A 15,908-nucleotide genomic window follows, 5' to 3' on the forward strand; every position below is an offset into this window, starting at 1 on the left:
TGCCGGCAGATCGCGGTGGACTCAAGGACCTGCAATAACGTCAGTTAGTCATGTGACGGTAGGTCCTTCAGTGTACCGCGAGCTGCCGGCAAGCATGGATGAAGCGAATAAAGACTCCGGGGGCCATCAGAAGGCAAGTATAGATTTATTTTTTTATTTTTTACCATTCTTTCGATCACACTATATAAATCCATGCCGGTTGCATGGATTTATATAGTGTGACCAAGTTGACAAGCACTTTTCCACGTGATGCTAAAATCGCTTGGAAAGCGCTTGTCAACCCGCACGCTTGTCCCTGGCAGGAAAAATGCATGTACAATCCACATGTACAATCCACATGCGTTTTTTCTGCCAGGGAGATGCAGAAACGCTCAGGAAAAAATCCGGAGCATTTCTGCATCGTGGGCACATAGCCTTTGAGTCGAATTTCCTGGAATTCCCATCTCTCATCTCTCTCGCTTCCCCTCTCCTAAGGCTATATTAACAATAAAACAGATTGGATAAAGTATTGGGGGAGACGGCAAAATGTTCTACACACTGTTACAAAGCAATTGGACTACTTGAGAATATTCATAGATAAATTCGCAGCAAATCAAATTTTTGGGAAAAATTTGCCAATCCTGCACCCAACATATCGTCATTGCACTGTGTGTGCTAACAGGTGGTTTGTGCAGTGTGGGAAGAGGTCAATGTGCTTTCCCAGCCCTGTCTCCTCCTCTAGAAATATAACCAGCCTCTGGCAGCTTTAAGAGTCCACAGTGAGGAGCAATTGTCACACTCACCTCCTGCCTCGCTGCTGAACAAGAAGGTAAGAAACTAAATGGGCAGAAGAAGGGGCACGAGACTTATTGTACTGACACTTGGTACTGTCAAAGCTGCTACAGGAGTGGGATTGTGACTATGTGCATTAACTCGGCTCTTTACTCTGATCCCAGAACTGTTATGTGCGACTGTCATCAAACTTTCAGGAATTCCTCTCTTCCCACCTGTAGCTGGCAGCTGCCCTTATATAACATCTTGCAGATGATTTCTGCCCTCCTACTAAACTTCTCATTATTGCAAGTCTTTGGCTATAAGCTATTAAATGCTATTTTGGAATGAACCTCAGGCTAGATTGCAGTTTGTGGGACAGTTCTTGATGCAGTTTTGTTTTGCCAAATTCATGGGTGAATTAAAAAAAAAAAAAAAAAAAAGTCAAAGTAAAAAGGAAATACTAATATTTCCCTTTTTTGTATCCATTGCTGTATTTAGCTAAAAAATGACATAAAACTGCTGCAAACTGTGTACGTGTGGTTTCAGTCTTACTGCAATGTATTAGTTTCTACATGTTCTATGCCCAGATTAATCTAGTGTTGATTGCCGATGTAGTAGGACATTGTATAGTAAAATGACATTTAGGGATAATAAGGCTCAATTTACTTCCCGTTTGTAATCTGCTATATCTTTACGTTGGCAAAGTGTGAGCGAAATAAAACGGATTTGTTATTAAATATATGCAATTTAAAGCATATCCATTTTCTGAACGTATACATTACATCTGTTTAGTCTTTTTTCGAGGGAGCTTAGCAGATCATCGCTTTTTGGAAATATATATATATACGGATTACAAAAACTGGACACCTCTATGCAAACATAAGTCAATACATTTCCCATTGGTCTTTTTTTTCACATTAAAGTCACACGGGTCCACATTTCACATAGGTTTCATTATATAACATTATATACAACATGTTTTTCTGATTCAAAATAATACATCCAGAATACTACAAAAATATGGTTCTGGACGTATACCTGTGCGTGTACCATAGCACCTGGACAGAGGTACTCAGCTGCCCCGTTCCAAAGATTCTGCTAATGAAGGGAGTTAGGGGGAACAATTAGTCCTCCTGTTCTTACTCTGAATGAATCAGGACAGTGATGCTAATCTGCTGATCACATATAAAACAAAAGTTAGCAGCTTATGCCTCACTCAGACATCCATTATTAATGTACACATTTTACTCTATGGCGCTAGTTTTGATCAGAGTTACGGTCACACTCGCCCATTCAAATCAGTGAAACAAAGACCAATATACAGATGTCACCCAAATGCTGTCCGTTTTATACCTCTTAATGGGTAGGAAAATATTGGATTTTTTTTTTTACTTGTATAGGGGAAAAGTCAGTGCCACACAAATGGTAAAAGGGATCCACAGACCCAAAGTGTCTGAAAATTGGATCCAGCACACTAATGAAAAATAGTCCTTTTCATGTGCAAAAAAAAAAAAAAAAAAATAATGACTATTAAAGTGTAAGGGATCTGACGAGGGCAATCCAATTTTTACAGAGTAGCAATTGGACTAAGGTTATTTAATGAGCCAGTGCTGATGCTATGATTTAACACCAAAATCAGATGGGTGTGAGAAAAAAAAATCCTATGCTATACGGAGCCACAGTATGGCATCCAAATTTTTACAGATATATTACAATTCTGTAGCATAGGAAACTGTAAATGGTCCTGAAAAAGATTAATAGCTGCTGAGTAAAAAAAAAAAAAAAACAGATTGTATATGGACCGCACACGGATGACGAGTGAGAAAAAAAAATCGTCCACTTTTCTGGATGCAAATCGGACTCATTTTTTATACTCTTGTGACCCCAGCCTAAGGCCATGTTCACACATTCATTATTTGATCAGTATTTATAAGCCAAAATCAGGAGTGGAAAAATAATGGCTCGCCCACACGAGTGTATAACACGGCCAAGTGCTTATCCAATGTTAATAATAATATTTATTTATATAGCGCCAACATATTTCGCAGTCCTTTCAATTAAGTAGAGACATGTACAGACAATAAAAAATAATACAATGTAACATACTTCAACAGTTACAAGAGGAGTGAGGGCCCTGCTCACAAGCTTACAATTTCTAAAGGAGCAGTGCTGATCTGTGGGGGTTTTTTTTGTTTTTTTTCATGCCAATTCAGCACGACAAAACAATTGCAGCATGCAGCGAGTGCATCCGAAAATCGGATCATGCACACCTTTTCAAGTCTATGGGTGTGTGAGAAACATCGGACTGCAGTCGGATGTCATCTGATCTGAGTGCAGTCCAATTACCGCAGACACAGACAATGGAGACGATGGAGAAATTGAGTGCTCTATCTTTTCCCCTGTGATATTATTCTCTCATGCGAGAAAATCGGATCACACTAAGGTGATCCTCGGAACAAACGCTGACAGAGTTGCATCTCCGCAACAGAAATTGACATGCTGCATCACAAAGTCGCACAGTGGGCATGGGATTTCTATAAATCCATACACTGTGCTTCTAATGTATAACGCAGCGTTTTGGACGCAGCGCAGGTGAGTGGTGTCCAAAACGCTGCTATTATGGATCGTTGGCAAGTAGCCTTATAAGTGAGATTTTGCTGAAATCTGTGTCTCAGCCCATACCTCGTGCTGCCCTCAGATTACATAGCAAAACACTGCTGACAGATTCCCTTTAAGTAAGCTTACAAATTCAGTCATTGCAAGTACACAGTTGCAAGTAATCAGTCACTGATTCATGCCAAATAACTATGGGTAGTAGTGAGTTCTCTTGGCTGGTTCAGAGCTGTTGGGTTTAGCGTATGATGAAAAGAGAAAATGTGGCAAATTACTATTCTATGGGAGACTAAGTGACATTTATATTGTATATTTTCTTGGCATTGTTACTTTTCATTTCTAAATTTTGTAACATGGGATTCTTTTTTTTATTAACCCCTTCACGACATCCGCCGTACATGTATGTTCCTGCAAATTGCTGTACATGTATGGTGTGACAATCGCAGAGCCAGAACGATCATCAGTGGGTGGGCATCAGCTATACATCATAGCTGATACCCTGCAGAAACGCCAATGATCGGTGGTAGAGCTGATTGCGGGTGTTTAACACCTCTGATGTCAATAGCGACAGCGAATTCGATCGGCATAGAAAAGGAGGGAGCTCCCTCTCTGCTCTCATCAGCACAACACGATTGCGCCGATAATCTCTATGGTGACCCTGAGCTGAAAGATGGCGGCGGGGTCACCCAGCTGTGGTGGCCTGTAAATTCCTGCTGAGAGCTGGAGCTGACATGCCTCCTCCCTGTGTACGATGAACTGCTCTAATGCCCTGCAATGCAAAAGTATTGCAGAGTATTAGATCAGAGCATCCTGGGACAAGGTAAAAAAAAAAGTAAAAATAAAGTTTTAAAAAATTGGAAAAATATAAAAAAAAAAAAAAAAATGAAAAAAAATAAGACCTAAATCTGCTATAGCTGTAATCATACTGACCCAAAGAATAAAACTGCCTTATCAATTTTACCACACACTGAGCAGCGCTAAAAACAATTCCTGAATTGGTGGTTTTTGTTCATTCTGCCTCCCAAACATCAGAATAGAAAGCAATCAAAAAAATGTTATGTGCCCGAAAATAATACCAATAAAACTCTGAATCATCCCACAAAAAGCAAGCCTCTGTCGTCAGAAATATAGAAAAATTATAGCTCTCAAAATATGGCGATGCAAAGACTTGCATGTCTCCAGAAGCACGGCCGGGTACTACAACATACTGGGCATTACAATGGCAGATTTGCAATTTTCACTCTGCAACATCTATTGCTGTTTGTTTCTGGAAACACCCATGGAGTCAAAATTGTCACTACACCTGTAGATAAATTCCCAGAGGATCATAATTTCCAAAATAGGGTCACTTGAGGGGGTATTCTGTTCTTTTGGCACTTAGGGGCTCTGTATATGGAGTCCATAACTATTCTACTATAATTTGTTCACCAAGAGTCAAATAGCGCTCTGTCCCTCCAGAGTCTCGCTGTGTGGCTAAGCCACATATGGGGTATTGCCACGTTCATCAGAAACTGTGTGACAATTTTTGGTGCCATTTTTACTTATTTCCTGTGTGAAAATGTAAACTCTGGAGCTAAAACAAAATTTTTGTGGTAATAAAGTAATTATTTTTTCTTTAACACTCAATGGTATAAGGTTTTGTGACACACATGTGGTGACAATATGATCACTGCACCTTTAGATGAATTCAGTGAGGGGTGTAGTTTGTAAAATGGGGTCACTTAAGGGAGGGTTCTGCTGTTCTGGCACCTCGGGCTCTGCCAATGTGACATGGCACCTGCAAACCATAACAGCAAAATCTGCACCATAATATGGAGCTCCTTTTCTTCTGAGCTTTGCACTGTGCCTCAGAAGTAGTTTTTGACCACATATTGGGTATTGGCATACACAGAAGAAATTGCGCAACAAATTGTACCATTCATTTTCTGCTGTTCACCCTTGTGAAAATAAAAAATTTGGCACTAAAGCCGCATTTTTGTGGGAAAAATGTAATTTTTGTATTTTCACGGCTGAATGTTATAAAATTCTGTGAAGCACCTGTGCAAGGTGCTCATCACACCTCTAGATAAGTTCCTTCAGGGATTTACTTTCCAAATGGGGTTTACACTGTTTAGGCTCATCAGGGGCTCTCAAAATGCAACATGGTGCCCACAGACAATTTCATCAAGTCTTCGCTCAAAAATGTCGCTCCTTCCTTTTTGAGCTTGGCATTGTGCCCAAACAGTCATTTCCCACCACACATGGGGCCTCGGCGTACTCAGGAGAAATTGCATAGCAAATTTTGAGGTCCATTTTCTCCTGCTACTGTGGCACCCCAGGGGTCTGGTTTCCACAGTAATAGCAGTATTACGTCTGTGAGCAGGTGGGAGGTCTCCTGGGCAGGAATCCTAAGCATGCCACACCTCCTGCCCGGTCCTGGGAGGGGAAGGACTTCCCCTACAAAAACTGGGGCTGAGGCAGAGTTAGTGAGAGGAGTTCCAGACAGAGACGGAGTCTGGTCTGGACACGCAGAAACAGGGACAGATAGACATCAGGAGCTCTGTAGGAGCCAAGGAGAAGCGCCAGGGGCTGGAGCTGTGCAGAGCTCGCCCTGGGAGAAGGTACTAAAACCGGACACAGGAGTCCGAGGCTGTGGGGACTAAGATATACCCAGCAGCAGAATCCATCCGGCAGGGGATTCCAGGTCCTCTGGCCATAAAAGCCCGGAGGCTCAGTCACAACGAAGGGACCAGCACCGCCATCCCGGAGCGGAGGCTAACAGGAGGCCCCAGGTCACCAGCCATACGGGTGAGCACCACACGGTATACCCAGGGACGTGGGCTACTTGTAACCGCCGAAAGCAGGGTAGCCAGGAAGGGTACAGACTAACGGGAAGGCCTACAACTCCACCTGGCCAGGGGAACTCCGGCTTACTCGCAGACTAACCAGGCCCCAACTACTAGCCAGTACTCCCGGGGGAATTTGCCTTGTACCATCAGTAAAGGCCCTGAACTGTACCCTCGCGTCTCCGTGCTTCCTTGTCGCACCGTTAGTGCTGGGACATCCACACCATCACTCCCAACATCACCCACATCCGCTGCCCTGAGGCCATACCTCTCCCGTTGGGGGTTATATCAACATTGCTGCACACCTATACCACCGGCCTCAGCGGTCTGCCCTGCAGCGGCGGTTTCATAACCGCATTCAACGGGTGGCGTAGTCGGACACTAATACCATCATACCAATAACTGCCACTTAGTTTGACCACCCTGGGCGCGGACCGGGTCACCGCCACACGAAGACTACTACCCCCATCGGATCCGGCTCCGGGTATCCCCCGCGCGCACGCGCGCCGCACAACAGCACTGGCCCAGGGGGTGAGTCAACTTTGGCGTAGTCGGCAGGATTACGTGCCCGCAACCACCGGGTACTGCGTGCCTGAAAAAAGAGACTTTTATACTTACCTGTGGTGAAGTTTCCCGCCATCTGGAGCCGATTCCCGCCATCCGACGCCATCTTCTGCCTTCTTCCCGCCATCCGTGGAGTTTTCCCGCCATTGGACGCCATCCTGAGGGCGCCGCGCGGGAAGAAGAGGGGCGTGGACTCCGAAAGCCCGCGAGAACCGAAGCCCCGCCTCACGTCCGGACGTTGCGTAAGGTCCTGGAAGGAGCCCAGCAGACGCCGACGTCACAGGAGCGCGACGGAAGGTCCTCAACCCTGACGATCCACTGCGGAGCCGCGGCCTACGGAAGAGGATCATCGCAAGGTAGGCCACGGTCCACTAGGGGGGAGGAGGATGTCGGATACGGAGGAGAGCTTCACCGCCACAGCCGCCGCCAGCGCCACCGCTGCTGCGGTCATGCCTTTCACCATGCCCTATATCCCGGGGGCAGCCTGGCTACCCCAGTACTCAGGGGAGTCACATACCCTAAATGACTTCAGAGAAAGGCTGGATAGCCTCTTCCAGGTGTATCCCCTCACGGAGGCGCAAAAAGTGAGCATCCTGGTGGCCCAATTAATCGGGACAGCCCAAAGGGAGGTAAAGTCCTGGCCACCCGGGAGGAAGAGGACTGTCAGAGACATACTAACCCGGCTGAAAGACACATTTGACACCCGCACCTCAGCCGAAATAAAACTAAGATTTTATGGGTGCAAACAACGGGCACATGAGAGTATAAGAGACTATGCTCTAAACCTACAAGAGGCCCTGAGAGCCATTAAGCAGGCAGACCCTGACAGCGTGGGAAATGAAGATAAGCTGTTGACTGAACAATTCATTGAGGGTCTACTGTGCAATGCCCACCGAACCCAGTTGCAGGCAATGGCCTTACAGGACCCTGACCTGGACTTTGCACAGTTCAAAGACAGAGCCATCCGGGTGCTCCGAGAACCGGCACCAGGTGGCGATGTGACCCACAGGTGCCCTGCTATCACTTATCACCAGGAGACGGCGCCCTTGTCTGCAGGGCCTGTGGGAGCTGATGCGCAGGCTTTAAACAGTGACCCGGCTACAGACCTGCACAATCAGGTCCAAGAGCTAACTAAAAGCGTTGCCTTGCTAACCCGAACTGTGCAGTCTTTACAGGTTTCTACTGCAGGGAAGATCGAGCTGGCATCCGGACCGGAGGACATCCCGTGGCGCCGACCAAGGAGGACCCCACCGGCCAGAGGAAGACCCAGCGATCGATACAACGAGGACGGACGACCTATTTGCCGCCGCTGCAATCAACCCGGACATGTGGCAAGGTACTGTCATTTAAACGGGCACAACCTGGGGTAGAGGGCCAACCCCCAGGCATAAGACCATCAGGCCCATCAAACTGGCGTGATAAATACGTAGGGGGACGTCCAATCTTGCCTGTGGTACTGGATGGCAATCCTATGAGTGCCCTACTAGACACTGGGTCACAGGTCACCACCATCCCGTACGTGCTCTTCAAGCAGTACTGGAATGATTCGGACATAACCCGCTACCCAGACGACGACCTGAGTATCATCGCCAGCAATGGTCAGCCCGTGCCGCAGGTGGGATTCAAGGAGGTGACCATTAAAATCGGTAAAGTCGAACTGGCGGCACAAGGACTGATTATAGTGGACATAGACCGTCATGAGAGTCACCCTAGAATCACCCTGGGAACCAATGTAATTGAAAATTGTCTTGCAGAGGTGATTCTCATTTTACAGCAGGTTGCCAAGAACGCCAGTTCCGGCCAGCAGCGTGTGCTCCAAAAAGAGATCCGGGCACTGATGAAGCGGCAACAGGTGGAACTATCTGGTGGTGAAATAGGTAGCGTGAGAATGTGTGACCCGTTCCCTATTGCCATGCCCCCAAAAAGTGAGATGATGATTTGGTGCCGGGCAGCTATTGGTCTAAGAGGTAGAGACTACCAAGCAATGGTAGAACCCGTCTACTCAGACAGTAGGCCCACCATTTTGACAGCACGGGGGGTGGTCGATGTACGCCATGGGAGGGTGCCCGTTCGCATCATAAATATCGGTGAGAGAGAAGTACACCTGCCCCGGTATGCCACGCTAGCTAAATTGTTCACCATAAACCAGAATTCTGTACAGGCCGTGGAATCCTTGCCTCCATCTCAACCAGAGGAAGGTAACGGCTCTAAGAAACCAGTGGAGGACTGGTGTCAGCAACTACATCTGGGTACTGACTCCACTCCCTCACACCAGAAACAAGGAGTCTATCGGGTGGTTCAAGAGTACGAGAGAGTGTTTAGTAAACACCCGTTAGACTTCGGGCGAGTAAAGGGGGTAGAACACCACATCCCCACGGGAGACCATCCTCCCATAAAGGAGAGATACCGACCCGTACCCCCTGCACACTACCAACACGCCAAGGGGATGCTTAGAGACATGAAGGAGGCTGGGGTAATCAGAGACAGCTGTAGCCCCTGGGCAGCTCCACTAGTCTTAGTGAAAAAGAAGGACAACACTATGAGAATGTGTGTAGACTACAGGATGGTCAACCGTATCACATACAAAGATGCGTACCCATTACCAAGGATAGAAGAGTCCTTAGCTGCATTAAAATCTGCTAACTTCTTCTCTACTTTGGATCTCACTAGCGGGTACTGGCAGGTTCCTGTAGCAGAGGCGGACCGGGAGAAGACCGCATTCACCACCCCGATGGGTCTCAGCGAATTTAACTGTATGCCGTTCGGGCTCTGCAACGCACCAGGAACCTTCCAACGGTTGATGGAATGCTGTCTGGGACACCGGAACTTCGAGACGGTCCTGTTATACCTGGACGATGTCATCGTCTATTCCAAGACCTACGAGGACCACCTGAAACACCTGGCAGAAGTGTTCGAAGCTCTGGCAAACTACGGCCTAAAGGTGAAACCCTCCAAGTGTCACCTCCTGAAACCAAAGGTGCAATACCTGGGACACGTGGTGAGTGCTGACGGAGTGGCTCCTGACCCTGATAAGATCACCGTGATTAAGGACTGGCCAAGACCCTCCAGCATAAAGGAAGTGCGGCAGTTCTTCGGGTTGGTAGGCTACTACCGAAGATTCATTCCCGGTTTCACCAAAATGACAGCCCCTATGCAGGACCTCCTGATAGGTCAATCTCGAAAAGCCAAAAACCAGAAGCCGCCCTTCAGGTGGGAAAAGCTGGAAGAGGAGTCCTTTTGCCAGCTGAAGATGGCCCTCACGGGGGATGAAATCCTGGCATATCCAGACTACAGCCAGCCCTTTATCCTCCACACGGACGCAAGTAACATCGGGCTAGGAGCCGTGCTGTCCCAGATCCAGCAAGGAAAAGAACGAGTAATCGCTTACGCTAGCCGAAAGCTACGACCCACCGAGAGGAACCCTGAGAATTATAGCTCATTCAAGCTGGAGTTCCTGGCAGTAGTGTGGGCAGTGACCGAACGTTTCAAGCATTACCTTGCCTCCTCCAAATTCATCGTGTACACGGATAACAACCCGTTGACACACCTGGACACTGCAAGGCTCGGTGCTCTGGAACAGAGATGGATGGCTCGCCTGTCCAACTTTGAATTCACCATCAAATACCGGGCAGGACGCTCAAATGCCAACGCGGATGCCCTGTCTAGAATGCCAAACTTACCGGACGTAGGGGAAGATCCAGAAGATCTGGAAGAAGTTGAGCTCCCTGCGTTCCACCGTCATGGGATTACCCTGTATTCCCACCGTGTGAAGGACAGACGCTACGCGACGTTCAATCCCTTGCCCCACTACAACTGGGCGGAGACGCAAGATAGTGATCCTGCAGTCCGTCTGGTGAAGGAAATGCTGACCCAAGCCGATGCCAGTCTGGACCCAGACGCCCCAGAGGAGACTAAGCAACTGTGGAAGGAGAAAAGTAGGCTGTTCCTCTACAGGGAGAAGTTGTGCCGGAGAATGGTTAACTCTCGAACACATGAGTTGACCTGGCAGGTAGTGGTCCCCAGACGAGACGCGGCTATGATTCTGGAGGCGTACCACAATGGAGCAGGACATTTCGGGTGGAAGAAGCTGGAGTTCTTATTGCGTGAACGGTTCTACTGGGTAGGCATGAGAGGAGCCATCGAGAGGTGGTGCAGAGACTGTGGACCGTGCCATCTAAGAAGGAAGGACCGTGCCAGCCAGAAGACTCCCTTGCAGCCCATCATCACCCGACAGCCACTGGAACTGGTAGCCCTGGACCATGTGAAACTGGCTCCAAGCAGATCTGGGTATGTCTACGCCCTCACAATCGTAGATCATTACTCCCGGTTCCTGGTGGTGGTCCCGGTCAAGGACTTAACGGCTCAAACAGCAGCTAGAGCCTTCCAGCAGCACTTCTGCCGTCCACACGGGTACCCGGACCAAGTGCTGACAGACCAAGGGCCAGCCTTCGAAGCGGAAGTCTTCCAGGAGTTCTGCAACCTGTATGGCTGCACGAAGATAAGAACAACGCCCTATCACCCACAAACTAATGGACTCTGCGAGAAGATGAACCAGGTGGTGATAGACCTCCTGAAAACATTGCCCCTGGAAGAACGCAGTCTGTGGCCTGAGAAGCTGCCTGATCTGGTGGACCTATACAACCACATCCCTGTAGGTTCTACCAACTGTACCCCGGCTTACCTAATGAGAGCGAGGCCTGGTAAGCTGCCTATCGACCTGGATATGGGAGTCCTGACGCCCGAGGACACCTCGCCAGAGGCAGACTGGGATACAGGACGGCAGCAGCAGTATCGGAAAGTGCAGGAGAGCGTGGAGCGAAGTCTGTCTCAAGCTAGAGAAAGGCAAGAGAGGGCTTATAATCAGTATGCTCCCGCTGTTCCCCTGGTACCTGGAGAGCAGGTCTTGAAGAGGAAAAGACGGCTCCACAAGTTGGACGACCAGTGGGAGAAGGACCCGTACACCGTACTGCCATCAAGCCATGAGAACCCAAAGATTTGCGTGATCAGTAAGGATGGAGGAGAAACCACAGCCGTTGTCTCCAGAGACCACCTGAAGAAGTGTCCCGAGCAGCTGCAAAACCCTGAAGAAGAAGATCAAGAAAACCCTCGACCCGCAGAGGAAAGGGAAGAAATGATCAGGACTGTACTCGGAGACTTCCCCCGGTCTTGGACACAAGTAAACGGTGCTGTCGTGGTACCCGTCCTCACCTTTCTCCAGCCAGCCCCGCAAGTGCTTACAGAGGAACCAGTAGAGCTGGAAGAGCAGCCGGCCCAAGAGGCAGAAGAGTCCACACCAGCAGTACAGGAGGATCAACCCTCTGCTAGTAGTGAGCCTGCCGTGCCCCTAGTGAGCCAAAGAGTGCGCAGAAAGCTGCCCAGCCTGCCCATAACACCTCCTACACCCTGTAGTGCAGGACCAGTTAGTGAGCTCCGTAGGTCCACTAGGGTTACCAGAGGCCAGATGCCCGTACGTTGGAGAATCTAAGTTGGCTAGTTGCTTTAACTATTTTATGTTTACCTGTTTTGTTGTAGCCGTTGCTAATTATGTTTTTCAGTTACAGATTTCTTTATATGGACTGACAGGTTATGGACAGTGAGTAACCGGAACTCTGTTGTAAATATGTTTGGAGCGTAACCCAGGAATGGACTAAAGACTGTTAAAGACTCGGGTCAGGACAGACCCCTACCTGGTTACGGCTCCCTGTTCTTTGGTGAAATGGACACCCTTATTGCTTCCCGGTTACGGACCCGCCGTGACCATCTCATGTATTTAATTGTTATTGTTTATACCCTGTTATTTTTTTATATTTTTTTTTTTTTCAAAACATATGTTTAGTCCGGGAGTACGAAATTTCACTAGGGGGGAATGTGGCACCCCAGGGGTCTGGTTTCCACAGTAATAGCAGTATTACGTCTGTGAGCAGGTGGGAGGTCTCCTGGGCAGGAATCCTAAGCATGCCAGACCTCCTGCCCGGTCCTGGGAGGGGAAGGACTTCCCCTACAAAAACTGGGGCTGAGGCAGAGTTAGTGAGAGGAGTTCCAGACAGAGACGGAGTCTGGTCTGGACACGCAGAAACAGGGACAGATAGACATCAGGAGCTCTGTAGGAGCCAAGGAGAAGCGCCAGGGGCTGGAGCTGTGCAGAGCTCGCCCTGGGAGAAGGTACTAAAACCGGACACAGGAGTCCGAGGCTGTGGGGACTAAGATATACCCAGCAGCAGAATCCATCCGGCAGGGGATTCCAGGTCCTCTGGCCATAAAAGCCCCGAGGCTCAGTCACAACGAAGGGACCAGCACCGCCATCCCGGAGCGGAGGCTAACAGGAGGCCCCAGGTCACCAGCCATACGGGTGAGCACCACACGGTATACCCAGGGACGTGGGCTACTTGTAACCGCCGAAAGCAGGGTAGCCAGGAAGGGTACAGACTAACGGGAAGGCCTACAACTCCACCTGGCCAGGGGAACTCCGGCTTACTCGCAGACTAACCAGGCCCCAACTACTAGCCAGTACTCCCGGGGGAATTGGCCTTGTACCATCAGTAAAGGCCCTGAACTGTACCCTCGCGTCTCCGTGCTTCCTTGTCGCACCGTTAGTGCTGGGACATCCACACCATCACTCCCAACATCACCCACATCTGCTGCCCTGAGGCCATACCTCTCCCGTTGGGGGTTATATCAACATTGCTGCACACCTATACCACCGGCCTCAGCGGTCTGCCCTGCAGCGGCGGTTTCATAACCGCATTCAACAGGTGGCGTAGTCGGACACTAATACCATCATACCAATAACTGCCACTTAGTTTGACCACCCTGGGCGTGGACCGGGTCACCGCCACACGAAGACTACTACCCCCATCGGATCCGGCTCCGGGTATCCCCCGCGCGCACGCGCGCCGCACTACAGCACTGGCCCAGGGGGTGAGTCACTACTCTTGCGTAAAAATGAAAAATTTGTGGTTACCTTTTGGGGAAAAATCTTAATTCTCAAATTCTGTGAAGCATCTGTGGGTTCAAGTTGCTCACCACACTTCTAGATAAATTCATTGGGGGTGTAGTTTTCAAAATGTTTTTTTTCAAAAATTCCCACTGTTAGGCTATGTGCCCACGTTGCGGACCTGAAGCATATTTTTTACGCTTCTCCCTGGCGGGAAAATCGCATGCGGATATTATATGCGGTTTTCCCGCCAGGTAGAAGCGTTTGTGAGGCGTCTTTGCATGCATTTCCGCATGCGGGTTATCAAGCACTTCTCCAAGCATCACTTGGAAAAGTGCTTGACAACTTGTTCAGAATGGTAAAAAATAAAAAAATAAACGTTATACTCACCTTCCGATGCATTCTCTGCCCCGTCCGGAGTCTTGAGCGGCTCACGCTGTTGTGTGCAGGACCTGCGGTGACGTCATTGAGTCATGTGGTGGGTCACATGACTCAATGACGTGGCAGGTCCTTCAGACAACAGCGCGACGGAGGGAAAACATCAGAAGATAAGTATAAACTTTATTTTATTCTTTTTTTTACAGGTTCTTTGGTACCCAGGTCTGGATGAGAGTCTCCTCTCATCCAGACTTGGGTACCATCCGCACATTGATTCCGCTGCGCTTCCGCAAAATTAATGAACATGCTGCGGATTTTTGACCGCAGCATATACGCTGCGGAAAAATCCGCAGCATGGGCATTGACATTGCGGAATGCCATTGGGGACCATGGGGTGCGGATATACATGCGTTTTTCAAGCGTTTACGCTGCGGAAATTCCGCAGCATATACGCTTGAAAAACGCTACGTGGGCACACAGCCTTAAGACACATCAGGGGCACTGCAAACGCGACATGGCATACGCTATCTGTTCCAACCAATTTTGCACTACAAAAGTCAAATTGTGCTAATGCCCTGCCGTACAACCAAACAGTAGTTTTTTTACCACAGATTGGGTATCGGCGTACTCATGAGAAATTGCACAACAAATTTTAGGGCCAAATTTCTCCTGTTACCCTTATGAAAGTGATAAATTTGGGGCTAAACATTTTTGTGAGAAAATTTTATATTTTAATTTTTTCCTTCCACATTGCTGTAATTCCTGTGAAGCACCTAAAGGGTTAATAAACTTCTTGAATGTGGTTTTGAGCACTTTAAGAGGTGCTGTTTTTAAAGCGATGTCACTTTTGGGTATTTTCTGTCACATAACGTGTTGTGGTCCCTAAAAAGAATTAAAAAAATTACAAAACCATTTTGTCGGAAAAATTTACTTTTAACGCTTCTAACTTCCTAACAAAGAAAATTATGTTTAAAAAAGATACTGATGTAAAGTACACATTTGGTGAATGTTATTCATTATCTATTTTGTATGATATGACTCTGGAGTTGTCCACTACTTTTTACAATTCCCCCAATGTATTAACCCTTAGATTATAAGACGTTTTGTAATTACCTTGCTGTGTCTTTATTGCCTGTGAGCGGCCCTATCCTTGCCCGCTCACAGGCATACGTGAACCCCCCGCTGATGTCACGTCAAGTGAGGCATGACACCAGTGTCCCTGCGGTGGATGCTTGGCTGGGGGGCGGGGTTTCCTCGCACGTCACACCCAGCACCCACTGCGCGTGCTCACTCTCCTCATTCATTGGGAAAGCGCGCGGTGGATGCTGGGTGTGACGCGGAGGTAACCCCGCCCACAGCCAAGCATCCACCGCAGGGACACTGGTGTCATGCCTCACTTGACGTGACATCAGCGGGGGGTTCACGTATGCCTGTGAGCGGGCAAGGATAGGGCCGCTCACAGGCAATAAAGACACAGCAAGGTAATTACAAAACGTCTTATAATCACAGGGTTAATACATTGGGGGACTCTTAAAAAGTAGTGGACAACTTCTTTAAGTTTTAAAATTGCGAAATATTCACAGTTTTCACCAAATCTTCCGAATCACTGGGATACGTTGAAATGTTCAGAGTTATTACCACATAAAGTGACACTGGTCAAAACTGGAAAATTTTGCCTGGTCAGCAAGGTGAAAACAGGCTTCGGGGTGAAGGGGTTATGCAAGATAGGGCAGCCATATTGCCAGTGCAGCCGGATGCAACTGCACTGGGGCCCAGAGGTGGATTGGAGACTGCCAGTACCAGCGACTATTTCGGCTGAATGTGCGTCTGAGGACACACAT

The 15,908-nt window shown here is 48.3% G+C and overlaps 1 protein-coding gene across 1 annotated transcript in view; it reads left to right on the top strand.

Moving 5' to 3' along the window:
* The first annotated feature begins 720 nt into the window (after positions 1-720).
* The window catches only part of GGT1 (gamma-glutamyltransferase 1), a 253,854-nt gene continuing 238,666 nt past the window's right edge, over positions 721-15,908 (top strand). Inside the window, exon 1 of the mRNA XM_073654277.1 lies at positions 721-808. The gene's annotated coding sequence lies outside the window, so the exon portion shown is untranslated. The remainder of the gene's footprint in view (positions 809-15,908) is intronic.

This window comes from Phyllobates terribilis, unplaced genomic scaffold (assembly GCF_046119375.1).
Source record: "Phyllobates terribilis strain yellow unplaced genomic scaffold, ASM4611937v1 Scaffold_1__5_contigs__length_1240528914, whole genome shotgun sequence".
NCBI lineage: Eukaryota > Metazoa > Chordata > Amphibia > Anura > Dendrobatidae > Phyllobates > Phyllobates terribilis.